At 44.2% G+C, this 15,476-nt stretch overlaps 1 long non-coding RNA gene across 1 annotated transcript; it reads right to left on the bottom strand.

The window, feature by feature from the left end:
• Positions 1–4,641: 4,641 nt before the first annotated feature.
• On the bottom strand, positions 4,642–5,812 carry LOC140378152 (uncharacterized). Its single transcript, XR_011930150.1, has 3 exons — positions 5,723–5,812; positions 5,589–5,647; positions 4,642–4,701 (listed from the first exon to the last, which is right to left on the bottom strand). It is a non-coding gene; the product is annotated as an uncharacterized lncRNA (long non-coding RNA).
• Positions 5,813–15,476: the final 9,664 nt, after the last annotated feature.

The raw sequence follows: 15,476 nt of genomic DNA, 5'->3' as shown, positions 1-15,476 counted from the left end.
TTGCCATTTATCGATGAACAAAAATTCACAGACTTGTCCTTCAGGAACTTGTCCTTCAGGAACTTGTCCTTCAGGAACTTGTCCTGGTGGTTCGGTGCAATACAAACCACAAACATTGAACACTTTATACAGAGTTCATGGGAATGAGAGTGTCTGATGAGCAGGCTCTAAAGCAGGAGAGAGTTTTGGAGATGACCCGCAGTAAATTCGAGGTGAAAGCTATAATCAAAGCTCAAATTGTTTCAGAGCGGCAGTGGCGATGAAGGGCAGAAGGGCAGAGACACCTGTACGAGGCACAAACGAAGGTCTGGAGGATGAAAAGCCCGTGCAGGAGTCGAGCAGATTAAGGTCGGGACGCGCCGGGTTGAGTAAAACTGTATTCTCACCCGACAAGCATAATGTGAGTGCGGGGCAGAGCCAGACGCGGGGGAACACGTCCTTTTGCGCTGCAGGAGGTACAACGTGAAGAAGCAGAGTTTAAATGATATACTGACATTTACAGAAGGGGAGTTTAAGATGTTATTTACATGTTTGAGGGAGATAGAACTGTTCAAGCGGATTTGAAGAAGAAGATGATGTAGAAACGTGGCAGAAAATGCACCTAAACGTTGGCTGTCGCCCGCCAGAAAACTACAAGAAGAAGAACTAGCTTTAAAATGTTTGCATATGTAATTAGCTGTGTGTGTTTAAAAAAAAATGGAGTAAAAGTAAAGTTACGTGACTAAAAATGTTACTAAATTACAAGTACTGCAGCCTACGGAAATGTAGAACTGCGTCTGCGGCGGGAACAATATTTTCAGGCTTTTTCGTCAAAGGGAATATATTAAAACAACAACATTTACAGGTTAAAGTGAACAGTTTCAAGTTTTAATGTCTTTATTTTCTGGTGTTGACGTGAACTTCTGCTCCAGGTGTATTTACAGTATTTACAGTATTTGCAGTATTTGCAGTATTTACATAAAGGTCTGAACATGCTGCTGTGATTATCATCTGGAACTCACTCTTTTTATCTTCATTCATCATTGATTTATTTAGAGACTTGGCCCACTCTAAAAGGCGTTTCGTGAGTATATTTGTGAGTTTGCTCGTACAGATATAGAGGTCATAGAGTTGACCCGTCAGTTATTTCAGTTACTCCCCGACGTCTGTTCTGTTGCAAAAGAGGGAAACAAAAGAGTGTCCTGGTGCTTGATCCTGGACCAGAACGTATAGTTTGCCTTCACATGAAGTCAATGATTGTTTGACACACTGACACATTCAACCCAAAGCATGAGTTCACTCTTGAAACGCCTGTGGTGTGTTCACAGCTCGTCGTTACCAAGACGCACCACTGGAGGGCGACAGCGACACACAGAACAAACCACACTTATTGTGTTCCGCTGCTGTGGCTACAACTAGTGTTCACTTTAAATAGTCACATCATTTTTTTTCCTATTAATGATGTTTATTCTTAGAGATAGAATGAATAAACAACACAACTTAAAGTAGAACAAAGAAACACTTTTACAATATCAAACGTCTTTGCAAGTCCCTGGGATAGTTAAATATGTATTTTCCGGGCGTTTGAAGTGTGTCGTCGCCCCCTGCTGTCTCAAAACCCGCCTCGCAACGTCGATCTGAAGTTAACTCTGGCGTTTGGGCGTGTTCTCTGACAGTGTATTTATACATTGGAGCAGCAGGGGGCACTCTATCGCTTAAGTGACTTACTTTACTCAGCTTTGATCAACAGCTCGAATGTGTAATTTTCACAGTTTTTGAGCATGTATTTATCAGGAAAACGGTTTATATTCCAAGAGTAAATATGGTCAAACAAATCTCTAAATATGTGCTCGACTCAAGTGTGGAGACTGCAGAGAAAACCTCCAAATCGGGCTGGGTTAAAAATCAGGAAACGTCAACTTGATACAGCGATTAGCGTTAGCAACAACAAGTTCTGTGGCTATTTGTCCTTGTCAACTTGTTACTATTTTAATGCAACTTTTTCCAACCTTCCTGCAGTTTGGGAAATAAGTGTGGACTCTGCAGAGAAAAAAGTAGATAGCAAGTAGATATAGAAGAAAGGAACAGATAACACTCTTAATAACACTCTAAAACTCCTATGTACAGAACCTCACATATTCTTAACAGGGAATAGAGAAAATAGAAAAATAAAAACAAATAAAAAATAGAAATAAAACTTGACTTAAAACTAATAAATCAAGCTTAGAATATCCACAAAGCCTTCTTTACGATCCGTCAAAATCTTGTTCAGTCCAAGATTCCCTTTTGGTGTCGTTTGTGTGTCGTTTGTGTGTTTAAGGGCCGATCTTTGTGTCTCTGAGGGAGGAAATGCATTTGGAGAAAACAGCCTTTGAAATCTATGGATGCAAGTGGATGAAATGAAGTCATAAAACACCTTTAAATGCAAATTGGGCAATGCTTTTTCCACATGAAAGCTTTTATGTCGAGAGAGCAAACTGACCGATAAACAAAAGGAAAGGGGCTTATTCTGCCGTAGTGTCAGTGTCAGTTATGAATATTTTGTGCGGCGGCTTCTCTTGCGCGCACTCCCGGACAAGTCTCGCGGGATCACTCAATAACCTGAAGGTAATTAGTATGTGTGCTTAGCCTCCAGCATCTGTTAGCCTTTAGCGCCCCGTTAGCCCCATTGACACCGAGCTAATGAGAATGTCAATCACACAAAGTGACTCCAGACACGCACATACACTGAGGAGGATACTTCATCACTCCCCGCGACTCGGATTCATTATTACAAGGATTAGCGCGGGAGTGTGTGCCCAACGTCTATCCAAATGTATGGAGTGAAATAGAAGCAGACAAACCCACGTCGTCAGTTTAAAGTTCCATATCTCACAAGGATTGACTTTAAATGGGAAGATTTGTTGAGAAACTTCTGTAAAATGTTTTCTTGTAGATTTTCTACGAATCAGAACGTGATTTGATCATTTCTGCGTGAACCGCGATAAAAAGTAGTGTTTTGCCGATACTTTTTAAAGAAATGTATAGCATTCTTAGTGTTAGGTGGCTAAAGAACTAAGGCTACTCAACAAAATAGTCCCGTAAAAGTATTTCATAAAACATCAGATGAATCACTTCTGAATCCCACAATGCAGTTCTGTAAATTTCATTCCAAAGTGTTCTCACATTATCTCGAAAAAAAATGTATTACTTCACAAATCTAAATAAATGAGCCAATTTAAAAGCCCTATGGACTATAATTCAAGTCGATTTCATAAGTGTGTGTGGTCACATGTTTCAAGGCCCTGCATTGCCGCTTGCGGGTGTAACAGTTTAGGTTGGCCTGGCGTCTGTTCTGTTGAAGTTCGGTGAAATATTTACGGTTCATTAACGTAAACTTACTGTGAATTCTAAGTGTTTGATTCTTCCGTCACGTCATGATCACTCGCATTAGTTCACGTCAACAGCTCCAACATAAAAGTATTACAACTTTAAATAGACTTCAGAAAATAACGATGAATGAAACTGATGTGGGGAAAGATTGTTTTAAGTACTTTAACTTTTACATTTTCTGCCTCCAAAGGTGATTTGACCAACATTCTGCTTCCACTCCAAATGCTAATGCTTTTGTCAATAGAATGTTTTTTTAGCCTCTGCAGTCTGTACTTAAAGAACTCTAGCATGACATATGCAGATTTAAAAAAAAATTAAACCCGTTTCTAACATTGTTCCCTCATTAAAAATTTTCATTTAGCTTCATTCACACTAGTTTGATGAATCCTGGTCAGAAAGTCCTCAGAGTTTCAAAATCACTTCAGTACTGAATCTCCTCGGTAACTGTCGTTTTCTCGATCCGCGACGTGGCTCTGAGAAGAATCCATAAATCTCCAGACTCCTGTGAATTTTCTCGTATAATCACAATCAGTACAACTGCTGAGACCTGGAAGTGAGAGGCCAGCTTTAAACATGCATTGAAAATATTTTATTGAATTTATTATTTATTCCCCCTACAGCCAATGGATGGCGCCAACACCCAGCAAGTCCCACGGTAAACAGCAGAAATCCAAATGTACTTTTGTTATGAACCTTTTTTTTTTAGTTCCAAAACATGAAATACCAAACTAAATGTACTCAAGAGAATGTTTAAAGGCTGATAAAACATAATATATTTCCTTTAAGCTGCTCTGGGCATTAGCCGTAGCATTAGCCACTAGCAGTAAACGGCGGCTGCTTGTGCTCACATCTACAGCTCCTCAAACAGCGAGGTATTGGATCAGTGATTGCTCTGAATACTCGCAGACGTCTAAAGAATGTGCAGTATTGGAGCTTTTGCCAATACGGGTATCGGAACAACTTTAGAAAGACGTGACAGACACTCATTTATCAACACATTTCGCTGGCGGGATAGGACCTTTCTGTGCAGACACCGGATGTTCTCCCGTTCTGCCAAATCCACCCCCAACATCCCGGACCACGACGAGCTCAAGATCCCGGGTCGGGTCCACTGCTCCTGACGGGTGAGTCCAGCAGCATTGAAGGATGGGTCAAATGCAGAGGACAAATGACCTCACAAGAGCAAAAATAAATAAATAAAGTGTACATTCTCTTTGTTGGCCGGGTTTGGCTGCTGCAGTTATTGGAGGAAATGACTTCAGAATAACAAACACCGACGGTGACAGCATCTTTGAAGAGTGCTACTTTCCGCCGTTGTCGCGCGCTCGCTCCGTCTCCGCAGACTTCAGCCTGCGGGTTAAAAACACAATTAGAGCTCCACTTGTTCAAGCCAGGTGCAAAACCAGTTAGCTCAAATTGAAAAAAAATAAATGGCGTGTGCGTTTTGACCACTTCCCCCCCCCCCCCACACACTACTTGTTATTCAGAGCAGTGAGAGTCATCCCTGCCGCAAGTCTGATATGTAAATCAATTTGCTGAAAGCCGCGGGAAAAGCCAGGCCTTGTGTGTGTGTGCAGATGACATCATTGCTTCAGTGACAGTGTTCCATCACTTCAGTGGTGTGTGTGTGTGTGTGTGTGTGTGCGTGTGCGCCCCCTGCTGCGACGTCGTGGGGAGTGAGTTCTGATGAAAACACTGATGTGCATCCCCCAGGCCAATTTCTACACATTACTACAAATTACAACAAGACTTTGATCAAGCAAGATAAGAGCCAGGATATGCTTTTTTTTAAATGGTAAGTCGTACAGGATCTTTGATTATGGCCTTCTGACTTTTTTTTACTGGGGTGACAAGTCTTTCAAGATTCGAGCAAAGATTGAAGTGAGAAATAGTTTAATCCCATAAGAATTATACATATTTTGGAGCTTTAGTAGAAGTAAAAGTTTAAACAAAACATCTTAATCTTTCCTAGAAGGTTAAAATATATGCATAGTTTGAAGCAGGACAACACTAAGTCAAGCCTCTCACTTCTACAAGGGCTAAATCTGACCTCAATTTAAGACATTGCCTTTTCGACCCCTCGATTTGTGCAAATTTAGGGCCCTTTTTTGCGTGTTCATTTAATCCCAAGAGCAAAAACCTGTGCCGCATCGCTCTGGTCCTGCATTCAGCACATATTCCCCCCCTATTCTTTATTCCAACAGGCTCGTACGGCGCTGAAAGGATGACGTACAAACCTGAGGATGCGCGGTCGACAGAAGGACATCACCCTTTTGTTTTCAGCCTTCAGAAAACTCTGCAATCAGACAAGGAGCACGGCGCGTTAGTCACGTGACGCCCACGAGCCCGGTCCCGAGTGCCCCTTTCCTACCGTCATGTCCGAGTTGACGGCGTGGAACTCCTCCAGAGCTTTCCAGTCCCAGACCGCGCCCTCGAGCATCTGCGTCTGCACCGCCCTGGGGGGAAAAGCAGGACCGTGAGCGACTGCGGTCAAAATGGGTTCTATTGTTCCAGGCTAATGTGCTGCGCCAATGTGACAGTATGGGTTAGCCGCCGCCCCTGGTATAAAAACTCACCCCGTGACATTTGTTATGGCGTTGTCGGCAGGATCCTTGATTTCTATAGAGACTTCTTTTGTTACATAATCGGGTCGACTACTGAGCACATTTACAGGTGGTTACAAACGTTCTTATCTTTTATGTGACGGACCTGTAGCCTGCTGATCCACATTGTGTATTCATTCTGCTTTCATTTTAAAACTGTTGCTTGTTTGCCGTTTTTGCGCTTTTATATTTTGAACTCAGATTAAGTGACTATTTATTATATTGCTAACCTGAGGAACTGTGTCGGATTGTGCTATCATTTCATCTGTTCAACTTGTAAATGCGAGGCTGCAGTGAGTAGAGGACAGGGACGAGAGGGCTGTATGTCCATGGCGGGTTGCTATGGACCACTGCGCCAGTGGTAGCCTGTTTGTTCCATCAGTTCAACAGTCAACGCTGCGCGAGTTGTAGTCTATTGGGCCATGTAGAGTAGATAAGATAAGATATTCCTTTATTGTCCCACATGGGGAAATTTCATTGGTGCAACGCAGGTAGATACAGAGGCAGATACAGAAGAACAGATCACTTATAGGAAGTCTGAAAAACACTTTCAGTAGAAGATCTCCTATAAATAAATAAAAACTCCCATAGACAAATACATAAATACCATTGCATGTGATCATGACAGTAATTGCACATGAATATGTGTCACGACAGCACATAGATTGCACATGAATTTCACAGTAATTGCACATACGACAGAATTGCACATCAGTATTAGGTTAGGTCAGTATTGCGCCGGGATAACGTGACGATCTCCGGGTAAGACGACTGTTCTCCGCAGTTTCATGAGTTCCTCCTTTGTGGAAACGCGGTACGGCGCCGGCCGGGGGGCGGGGCCGGAGCCGGGGGGCGGGGCCGGAGCCGGAGCCGGGGGGCGGGGCCGGAGCCGGGGGACTCAGAGCCAAGACACATCGCAACGACACGACGAAAACACTCAATCCAGCCGAATAAAGTCAAAACAAGTTAATTTAAAGCGATTCCAGTGCGTGTCCCGATCGTTCGTGAAGTTCCTCTTTCATATAAACGTGTATATAAACGTGTACCGACGACACGCCGTACTTTAGCGCGGCCGGAGGGCGCGGGGAGGGGCTGGTGGGCTCGCTCGGAGCTAGCTCACGTCACAACAACACAACTTACGCAATGAAAAACGCTCAAATCCAGCCGAAAAAAGTCAAAAACAGTTGAATTAAAAAACTATTCCAGCGCGTGTCCCTATCGTACAGTAAAATAGAAAATATATACTAACTATATTTACAAAATATAGGAGATAAAGCACAATAAGTGTGAGAAAGAAGAGAGAGCGTTTACACCGGGCTGCCAGCTGTACCAGCGCCTTATGACGTATCATAAGATACGTCATAAGGCGCTGATTGTAGCTAGATGTAGCTATCCTCAAATGGTTCTTGGAAAAAGTTAACGTTTTGTTTAACTGTAAAATTGTAGCCTTAAGGGCCCCTCATCTGGAGTCAAATGGGTGGACGAGCTAGCTGCAGGAACGGTGAACAGCGTAATGGCCGACTATTTTTAAAGTGCCTAGTTTCAGTGCTACGATAACCTAAACTTTGGCAGTAACTGTCTCTGTTGCATGGGCGTTCATGTTTAAACGTTAGGACAAGACTTATAGCGCCTCCTGTTGGTTTGAATGGTGCCTGTGTTTGGCCAAAAGTGTTAGAGGTGTTTGTCTTTTGTTTTTCACTGGGACGTCAAAACCTGGGGGGTGACATGTGACAGTGGGACACATGGACAGGCGACCAGTAGGTGGCGCAACCCCCTAGTAGAAGTACTTACTCTGTACACCTACTACACACGTTTGTTTCTTTACTAAGTACTAGGGCCAGTAGAGCAGGGAGTATACAAATGCACTTTTGTCCTATGTACAAATGAACCCGAGGCAGCTTAGACAAATGTCAGTCTCACAAATCCCCACAAGACGACTCAGACGGTCCCTCATCTACCTGAAGAGTGGGTCCAGTTCGACTCAGTCGGTCCCTTATCTGCCTGAAGAGTGGGTCCAGTTCGCCTCAGTCGGTCCCTTATCTGCCTGAAGAGTGGGTCCAGTTCGCCTCCGACGGTCCCTCATCTGCCTGAAGAGTGGGTCCAGTTCGCCTCCGACGGTCCCTCATCTGCCTGAAGAGTGGGTCCAGTTCGACTCAGACGGTCCCTCATCTGCCTGAAGAGTGGGTCCAGCTCCAGTCTCCTCGTGTCCGTCTGTCCGTCTGTGAGAGTCGGATCTCTCCTTCACTGGAACTCCTCCAGGTTTCTACGCTTTTTTTGTAGTTTTTCCTGGCCGAGAAGGAGAGTCTAAGGACAGAGGACCCTGGGACATCGTCCCTCGCCACCACAGACATTATTGATTCATTTCTCCCTGTGGCCCTCAGAGGCAACTGTTGTGGTGATTTTGGGCCTTACAAAAATAAATTTATTTGATTTAACAAGACAATAACAATGTCTTGTGCGCTCATGGTAGCATCTTGCTCTGTAGGATTGGCTCTTCCAGTAGAGGGAGCTTTGTTTGGACTCCACACCACTGCTTGAACTGACCTAACAATTAGTGTTGTGACCACCTTTCTAGTACGTGGCCTCACTTGCGTCCAAAGAGAATGATGTACCGTGTTTTCCGCACTATAAGGGGCACGTAAAAAGTCTAACATTCTCAAAAGCCTGAAACCGCCGCGTGGATCCGAAATGCGGGATCACATGACCAAAGAGATTTTAGCACGGAGCACAATCGGCGTTTTGGCTTCTTTTACCATTATGCGCCCCAGCAGACTCACACACGCGTAAAAAATCTGGGCTGTTCCAAGTAAATCGGGACGTCTGGTCATAGCTGTGCGGGATGTACTTTTTGACGGCATTTGAAGGATTTGAGGACGAGGAATGAACTGAAAAAGTGAGTGTATTGTGTTGTATTTTACGTGTTGCAACTGAACGAGGCTGGGAGTTGTTTTGAATACGCTAAGGTGTCTTTTAGCGGTAGCAGAGTGTGTTCTGTGTTTGTATTTTACGTGTTTCAGGTGATCTTGACTGAGAATTGATTTGGATATGCTAACGTGTTGGTTAGCGATAGCAGAGTGTGTTTTGATGTTGACCAATGTTGATCTGAATGAGTTGAACGCGTTTCATAAAGTTCAACTGACTCTGACTTATCCGTCTGTTTGTCTTATGCGCTTTATGTATGGACCAGTACACATGGTACACAGAAAGCTGATGGTGCGCTTAATAATCCGGTGCTTTGTCTGTCTTTTCATTTCTATGGACCAAGTAAATGTCGGTGTCCGTGTAGCTCCACTCATACCTGTGCTCCTTAAACGCCGCCAGCAACTCCGACATGCATTTGTGGGTTTCGGCCCATTGATCCTCGACGCGCTGCCACTGGCTCTGAAACGATCACGAGTCAGGTTTGTGGAGCAGAAAGACAGCGTATGAACTTGGATGAGTTTACTAACTCTTAGCTGCTGCTCAAATTGACTTTTAAGGCTGGCTATGAAGTCAGTGTTCGCGCTCAGCTCCTCTGATTGTTCAAAGACTAACGTTTCGGCGCACTTAGTCACCTGTAGATCCACCCGTTCCGGCAAATGCGACGCCCCTTCAGAAGACCACTCTGAAATGTGGACAGCTTATTAGACTGGACTTAAACATGCAATTAAAGGGAACCCTATTTACCCAAATTCACATTGGCCACAGACTCCTCTCCTGCAAGGTACGACTCCTCGGCAATAGACTCGTCATGAGATTCTGCCCCCTCCTCCACAGGCCCCGCCCCTTCTGCCATAGACCCCGCCCCCACTGCTACATTTTCCTCCATCACGACATCTGCCCCCGGTGATGGCTCTTCCTCTGAAAAAGACTCAGCTCGCTTTGATTCAGCCACTTCCTCCTCTGCATTAGGCTCTCCAAAAACAGAACCGTCACTGGCATCGAGCTCTACTCTTTTCTCCACAATCCCCTCTTCTTTCTGCTGAACAGGTGACCTCACAGCCTCTATGGAGGGGTGCACCCTCTTGGGAGTGGCACGTTTGTGGTCTGACACGTAACCTGTACAAAAAACAAAGAAAGAAAATGGGGAGAATGCACAAAACAGTAAAAACTGCTTTTTTAGTATTCATAGTATTAGTATTATCAAAATAACCTACCAGAATCACGGAAAGACCTTTTTCGGATACTCCCTGTTACTCCCTGTTTTAAAGATAAAATATGTAAATTAAAGGCAATTATTTGCTGAAATGTAAAATCAATAAAGATGGTTGTATTACAGTGGATGTAGAACTGCAGCTCTGCCCCTCCTCCCAAAGGGACCCTAAAGGAGACACTATTTAAACACTGAACTAAAATATATTAAACTTCTCTATAAACACAAGACCATTTTTTTCCAATACTGTTCACAAATCTCTCCAAGTCTCACTGAGAAATGTTAATAATCCATCCCACCTCGCGGGTGTTTCATATCAAGATGCTAATGAGCTCATTTCAGTCAGTATCTGGATATTTGCAGGAGTTGGAACACGCCGTCGTTTACGTCGATCCAGAGCATCACAAACAGGCTCGATGGGTCACATGGGTCACATGTCTATTGTGCCAGTCGTCCACAACCATCACCTCATGTTCCTGCATGATAATGCACAGGCCCAAAGATCTGTCCACAAGTCCTGGAGGATGAAGACATCACAGTTCTTACATGGGCAGCACCAGACATGTCGCCCATTGAGCAGGTTTGAGACGCTCTGGGTCGACGTGTTCCCGTTCCTACCAATATCCAGTAAGTTCAGAGGTCACACCAGACAGACCCCTTCTGACCCGCCCAATAAAGCAAAAACCAACATTTCAGTGTCCTTTTCTTGTAGCCAGCCTAAGGCACAGATGTGCAATATTCATGCATCTTATCAGCATCTTAATATGCCACACCTGTGAAGAGGGATGGATTATGAATATGAATTGCTCAGTGAAACAGATTTTGATGAATGTGTGGACAAAAGGTGTTGTGTTTATGGAAGTTATCTTTGAGTTCAGCTCATGAAAAATGGGAGCAAAAATTCAACACGTGGACTGACATAATAATGAACAAATAGAAAATAATCACATTTGTACTTCATTTTAAGGATGGACACATTTGGAAGTCTCTTTTAGAATTTTTTTTCAAATATTTAAAAAAAAGACAAATGGGAGCAAATACTAAATTGTTGCGTGTCGGACTGAATACGGTGGAGCGCTCGGCCTCACCGGCCTTTGGCCTCACCGGCCTTTGGCCTCACCACCCTTTGGCCTCACCACCCTTTGGCCTCACCGGCCTTTGGCCTCACCACCCTTTGGCCTCACCACCCTTTGGCCTCACCACCCTTTGGCCTCACCACCCTTTGGCCTCACCACCCTTTGGCCTCACCGTGCTTGTGAACTGGGGTGGCGTGTTGGATCTGATCAAACAAGATTTCCGCTCGACTTCTCTCCGGCATCTACACAACACAAATCATCAAAACAAACGTCACTAAATGTTCTTGGCTCAAAGTCGTAAATCACTACCTTGACCACACAATCTTCCCCGCTGCTGGGAGAGGACAGTGGCAGGACTGGAAAAGAAGGTTATCGAGGAGAGAATGTTTAAAGAAGCTGTACTGTAACTAATGAGCGGCTCTGTTCTGCGTTAAGATGAATGTATACGATGGACAAACCTTTTAATTTCTTCGGAAGTCTCTTTTTGTGGTATGTTCGCATAGAGGACACCGGCACCAAGGGCTTCTGCCGGAGAAGAAGTCGTTCGGTGAAATAAACACGTCAAAACCTTTGAGTGAGTAACAGTATCGGGGGAACGCGCTCACCTTAAAGACTCCACAAACGATGCGGCCGAGTTCCGAGTGGAGCTCCGCCTCAAACTTGATCTTCAACCTTTGACCTTGGAAGTTCTCCTGCAGAAGGGGCTTTATGAGGTCCATGGTCAGTACTGACACGCCGCTCATTTCTGCGACAAAAACACCATTTCTAAATAGATTCAGATGCACTTCTTGTACTTTAAGGGCGTCTGATGTTATTGCGTCCTCCTCGGAAAATAGCGCTGTCGTCAAAGTGAACACTGTTAGTCCTGGTTTACTTCTGGTGACTATTTATAGAACAGAAATGCAGCTAATTTGTTTAATCATTTTAGTGTACCTTACTTGTCCCTATCCTAGGACTTGTTTCGATACAGCCTGAAGTGGTCTTAACGGCGTAATGGATTATTTTTTTAGTGCCAAATCTGAGTCTCATTTCCTCGTGGCGTGGACGGCCAATTAGTTCTGCCACGTATCAATCATAGAACGGACCTCTCGCTCACCTGCAGAGCCTCTCGCTCACCTGCAGAGCCTCTCGCTCACCTGCAGAGCCTCTCGCTCACCTGCAGCCTCGTCGGCTCGTCCCCAGGAGAGCAGCATGTTTCCCTGTGTCTAAGTGCATGGATCTGTCATAATATAGTTTCCTCAGTGTACGGGACAAAATTGAAACAGAGAAAGTCAGTTCAAGCTCAGAAGAGACGGAAATCTATGGAGACGAGAGATGCGATGCGATCCGTCGCGCTAATAAACGCACGTGTAGCACCAAGGCTTTTTTGTGCGTCCACACGGGGAGAGTGCGCGGGGGGAGTGCACATGCGCACTTCCGCTTGAGTTCTCAAATCGGCAAAAAATCTTCCATTACGCCTTCAAGTGAACTGCACCAGGTTGTTTCAAGGGTCCTCTCCGTCTGCCAAGATGTAACAAAAATATCTCTTTGGGATGAATAAAAGTAATTCTGATAAGAAAAACATATCTTCCATTTGCACTTTAAAACCTGTTAAGGCCCACTTTGAGGTTCTGTTCCCATTCCATTTAATGGAAATGTTTTTTAAGCTACAACATGCTTTATACTGTTGGAAAGCTTTCTTTTCTTTGCATAAAGTATGCAGTCAGGGTAATGCTGTTTTAAAAGTATGTATTGCTCGGTTGGGTTACAATTTTTTTCAAGAGCAACAATTTTCCCACGATAGAGCACTGGATTCCTTCTCTTCAAGATGAACCCATTCTCATTCATTTCTGACCCCAACTCGCTCCTCAGCTTTAGCGCGGCGCCATTTTTCTGATCAATAACATCCAAAGTGTAATGAGTTGACAAAAAAAAAAACATAGTGCAGTTTCTAAGCTTCGCAAAGATGGGTCACACTCAGCTAAAGCAGGACTAAACAGAGCTGCACGTGTCTGAAGGCGTGTCATAGTTCGGACCTGTGAGACTGTAGCGGTTGACTTCAGTTCTCAGCACATGGATGGACTCCCACAGAGAACTCTGGGTCAAAGAACACATGCACACTTCAAATACCTGCAGGCGTGTCCTTTATCAGGAAGGAAAATGACTGAAAACAACTGAAAGCGATCAAACCGTCTCTTTGTTGGGATCGTCCAGAAAGAAGCTGACACATTCTGAACCCAAGTTGAAGTCAATCCAGAACTCGCCCAGATCGTCGTCTTGAGGCCGATTCAACTAAAAAACAAAGTTGAAAGTGTTATGTCCCAATTTTCTTTCCTTGGATTTTAGTTTGTAAAAGGGGATCGTTAAAACTTTTGTCAGTAACCTTTCAGGCAGAAAAGTCTTATTAAAAGAGCCCTGTGACTTCGCTTACACACACAGCCTACAGACTTATTGTCTCCAACAGTTATCCATCCAATTCATGTCCAATTACTTTGAGATTCATGTGCAGTCTATGTGCTGTCGTGACACATATTCATGTGCAATTACCGTCGTGATCGCATGCAATGGTATTTATTCATTTATTTGTCTATGGGAGTTTTTATTTATTTATATCTTCTACTGAAAGTGTTTTTCAGACTTCCTATAAGTGATCTGTTCTTCTGTATCTACCTCTGTATCTACCTGCGTTGCACCAATGAAATTTCCCCATGTGGGACAATAAAGGAATATCTTATCTTATCTTATCCATCCAGTGTCTTCAGGTCTCTCTGCAGAAGACCTACAAGAGTCTGCGTCCACTGCGGCCGTGCTGAATTGTAATAACCATTCAGATAGATACAGTAGATACAGAGGAAAAGGACAGATAACTTATGACTCTCTTAATAGAAGAACTCTTAAAAACAAAACTCTTATAAACAAAAACTAGAGACAAAACCTCTCATTTCTTAATAAGGAATGGAGGGGAAAAATAAAGAAAATAAGAAAATAAAAACAGCGCAAGACAAGATAATAATGGTAAAATAAACACTATTTTCATCAGTTATATGCACATGAATGACATTATTGCATGCGAGTACGACAGTAATTGCACATGAATATGACAGTATTGCACATGGCCATAGTTTAGACTTATCCGTTAAGTCAGTATTGCACGTGTTCAGGGCTAGCAGTGTTTGTTATAAAGTCTGACCAGTGGCAGAACGAAAGACGTGCGAAACCTCTCAATGCCAGTGACGCAGGGTTACGTCCGTCTCTGGAGGACTGGCACAGTTACGGGGCTGCGCTGTAAACGTGATCTTACCACATCACATACAACGGGCATGTGTGTTAAGGCCTTAAAGACACACGATTGATTTCAAAGGTAAGTGATCTTTGTTTATGTCAGGCAGCTTCCTTTATCAAAGTTTGAATCTCCAAGTTGATTAATGACTACCCGACAGGTATTTCCATCCTCAATTTCATCAAGCAAAAATGATACTTCGTACACGGACCAAAACGGTGCAACAAACATTTTCAAACTAAAATATGAAGCAAATCCACATGAAAGTATTCAAAGCACTCAGAATACAGTACTCTGATTGGATCACATCGGGGAATATGTTACAAAATACATTCTAATGTTGGTGCTCAGTGTTCCGGTTGCTAAGCACTCGGGCTGCACAGACAGAGAAGGCGTGTTACCTGTGTGAAGTCGAGGAAGGCCTCCAGACAGGGAAACGAGTGAACCCTGTCAAAGAGAACACAGGCTCATTACACATCCGCCGTGGACACCGCGCCCATTACGGCCCTCTCCTGACCTCCGCTTGTCGTCATGGCTACAGTTGAGGACGTTCAGGAAGCGCCTGCAGTCCTGGAGTAGGGAAACATGACGTGAGACAAACGTACACGGGTGGGAAGAGTACGGTCACTTCAAACGGATGCTCAAGCAGATGTACAAAGTAGTGCATGAAGTCACTCAAGTAAAGTATTTGAGGAAGCTACAAATGAATTGTAAGAGGAACTGTCCAACATTCTACAGCCTCTTTACTGGAAGCAAAACAAAGTTGATTTTAAAGGTTTGAATGGACTGACCCCACGTTGCCTCGCGGACCTCATCCAACTGTATAAAACTGTGGTCTCCGAGGTTAGGGCCCTTTCTGTGGTCGGCCCGTAACTCCCTCTGGCCCCGCATGTCCGAACGGCCCCCGATCATGGTCCGAACAGCCCCCGATCATAGTCCGAAAAGCCCCCGATCATGGTCCGAACAGCCCCCGATCATGGTCCGAACAGCCCCCGATCATGGTCCGAACAGCCCCCGATCATGGTCCGAACAGCCCCCGATCATGGTCCGAACAG

Source organism: Eucyclogobius newberryi, unplaced genomic scaffold (genome assembly GCF_026437365.1).
Source record: "Eucyclogobius newberryi isolate DKJ021-1_F unplaced genomic scaffold, fEucNew1.0.hap1 SCAF_4, whole genome shotgun sequence".
Lineage (NCBI taxonomy): Eukaryota > Metazoa > Chordata > Actinopteri > Gobiiformes > Gobiidae > Eucyclogobius > Eucyclogobius newberryi.
This window is presented reverse-complemented; position numbering and strand designations above follow the sequence as displayed.